Raw genomic sequence first — 3564 nt, forward strand, 5'->3', positions numbered from 1 at the left:
CCGAGCATCAACCACTCAAATCTAAGATTAAAAACATTAAAGATACCCAATAAATATATATACTTCTTTTTAAATAATATATCTATCATGTATGTATCCAATTGTTGTCAAATATATGCACACATCATAGCCATATGTCATATATCAGTTGTCCAGCAAGAAACATTGAAAACAGGACTCAAACAATACCTATACAACCCAAAAAGAATCAAGATATGGGTCTAAAAGTGACAATTCTCCGTGCTAAGTTTTTGTTTTTTTGTGTGCTAAGAATGAAGTCTAGAAAAGAGAGAAGAAGTGAGAGTGGGGAGGGAAGATGGGGGGGATAAAGAAACACTTATAGAAATAAAAGGGGAGAGAGAACTATATAATTTTTTCTAGTTTTTTAAGATAAAATTTCCCCTTCACATTGGCACCCAAAAGTGGCATAGAAACTGACATTTTTGTCCTTGAAAAAACTAGTTTGATCCATTATAATGTGAACACATAGACAGTGAACTAGTTCAACAAACAACTAGTTCAAGGAGCTCCAATGTGAAAAAACTTGTCAAAATATCCAATTCAACTCTTCCAGTGTGAAGACAAGGATTTGATCTAGTTCAAGACTTCCAAATGTAAAAAGAGTTTATTTAGGGGATTAATGTATTAAGGCTTTAAGGAAAAGCTTCAAGAACAAAGCTTGAACATCATTTTTTCCAGGCTAGGGTAGTTATTGTCAATTTGAATGTAACAGGATGGTGACATGTTGTCAATGGCCTCAAATCCTTCACAATGTCCTCAAGTCCTTGAAAAGCAAGTTTGAGCTGTAAGCTCTTATGCAACCACATAAACTTCAAGCACATAAACTTCTCCTTTCTCTTCTCTTTTCTATAACATAAACCCCTTGCTTCTCAAATAAGCATGCCTTGTGCTTTGACTCCCAAGCTACCCATATGCTTTCGAGCATAAGCAAGCCCAGCCCCTAGCTCAAGCACGCTCTAAGCTATAGCTTATCAATTTCCTCCTTAACTTTCTTGGCATAATTAGGATTCACATGGTACATTTTCCACGTGATTGGCTTAGCATATGCTTTTAGGTTGATTTTTGTTTATATATCTATGGATCAAAAGCCTTTTACGTTTGTATATTGCTATGAAAATATATATTGAAACTCCTTACATAATTGTACTAATTGTTGTTTGAAGTCCTTCTCCACAAAAATACTCATCTTAATCAACTTAAAACCTGTTGCAATATCCAAATCCACCTCTTGTATATCATTTTTCGACATTCTTACTGACTTATTCATAGATTGGTTAATTGCTGCAAACTGCTAACTACAATAGATTTATAATTTCCTTTAGTAGATTTTCAATTTCTTAGAGTGGAATTGCAATCTTTGGTAGAGGGTTGCACCTTTCCACACAACAAGTTTGCAGTTTCTTGCAACATAATTGTGATCTCTAGCAATGAGATTGTAGCTTCCTGCAATAGGATTTGTTAGCACCAAAAATGGGCCCCGATACTAGCTCTAAGGCTCTAGTCGGGCCTCCTATACTCACCCAAACAACCCCATGACCTCTGACCATGAGTGTATAGACACTATGAAATGATTTATCGAAAGAATGCATTTGTAGATACAATATTTAGATTGTAGTCCAACAGAGGAAGTGCACAAACATATAGGTGGCTAGCACCTTGTAACATAAAAAAAGGGATCACCCCCTAGCTTATTGTTATGCCCCCACTATGGCTCTCCTACACCCCAGGGATTGGCCCCAGGATACACCGTCTCAACATATAACACATATGCACAAAGTCCACTCTTCACAATATTCACTATAAGATATAATATATTCCTTACCAAATCAGTCCCCAAGAAAATGATTATACTAAACTTACAACATAGGGAGCCTCACACTCATCATGGGTTAATAGTTTGAAACCAAGTGCTATGCATCTACCAGATAGTTCTTTTTATACCATATCAATGCAATGCAATGAGAAGTGGATAACTCTAAGTGCACAAAAATTTTACTGAAATGAAATCAACATTATGAATGTGCTCAAACATTCTTTCAATAAATTTCTTTTCACTAATGACTTGTGTTGCGATGATAAGGCAATGTTGGACTACTTTGTGTCATTGTACGTGTAAATACTTAAAATAAGATGGAAACCTATATGAAAAGTGTAGCAAATAAATCAAATTTTGAACCATATTCAACACATAGAACCCCCTCTCTCCCTACCGTTTAGGGTCTTGCTTGTAATGGGTAGGTTAAGAGGTGTTTCCATGTATGTTTCTTCATAGTGTAAGCAATAAATATGCACTAAAACATACAAATAGGGGTAAGCTAAGGAAAATCCTCATGCCCTACCTCCATTATACTTGCACAAACATAGACCGATTTTTTCATACTTTTCCATGTGCAATATCTAAATTTTCCTTAATTAAAACTCATTTTTTCTCTATTTTTTGCAATTATTTATAGTTAAAATTCTAAAATTTCTATATTTTCTAATGTGAAACACTTAAGAATACTAAGATTCATTATCACTCTCCATTTCCCTTTATGGGAACACAATCTGCCATGATGAAAATCATAAAATCAATGATTTAGCATAAAACTGCACTTTTGCATGTTTTGAATAAAATATATAAACAATTAAAACTTTTTGTTCATGTCGATATTTTTTATAGAATGAACCATTCTCAAACATCAGAAACCAATTTCAACCATAGCAAAACAATATGCATCATAAAACCGAGAGAAAGCCCACTTACTCATAAAATCGCATATGCATGCTTTGTAATTCGAAAAGGGGAAGTCCCTGATGCAATTTTCCAGCCGGTGGCACTTCATTGGTGCTTTCTCAATCTATCCCTTGCATTTCTGGCGAATCGGCACCCATCCCCCATCATTCTCTCAGCCCATATGAACTATGTTTATGGCGAGAGAGAAAGAGGAGAGAAATATTAATTTTTTATATTGCTGAATACTACATCCTTTATTGCAAGAATCAAAACAATGGAGAGCAAAAAATTCATGCAATCAATGCCCAAGATGGAGAAAATAATCATTGCAAGCTAAAAATTTCCATTTTGGGGGGATGAAGGAGGCACCAAAAAAAAAGTGTCCCCCCCCCATGTTGTTTCAATTCTTGCTTGGTTTCCTCTTCTATAATCGAGTTTAACCATTAATCCAACAAATTACTAGTTTAGTTTGGCCTTTTCACACTTGGCCAAAGTGATTTCAGCTCGGTTGAGGGGACACATGATCTTGGAATCATGATCTGACTGGATGGGCAACTTTCTAGCATCAAAATCTATCACATGGCCTCCATCACATGCTTTCCAGCTTCCGAATATCTAGTAGTAGCTGCTCCATAATAGAAAACCTTGTGGGTATTAAATGGGGGGTCAAACGGGCTTTGATTGACAAATAGATGCTTGCATTCAATTCTCAGTGTCAAAATGTATCTATGAAAACTCCAATCCTTGATCCGCACTCAACTCATTTTCCATGAAAATTTGCTCTTTTATGCCTCCCACGCCATTTTTGTGCTTTAAAATCAACTCCA

Source organism: Lygodium microphyllum, chromosome 28 (genome assembly GCF_053477565.2).
Source record: "Lygodium microphyllum isolate KBCC chromosome 28, Lygodium_microphyllum_v1.1.10, whole genome shotgun sequence".
Classification (NCBI taxonomy): Eukaryota; Viridiplantae; Streptophyta; class Polypodiopsida; order Schizaeales; family Lygodiaceae; genus Lygodium; species Lygodium microphyllum.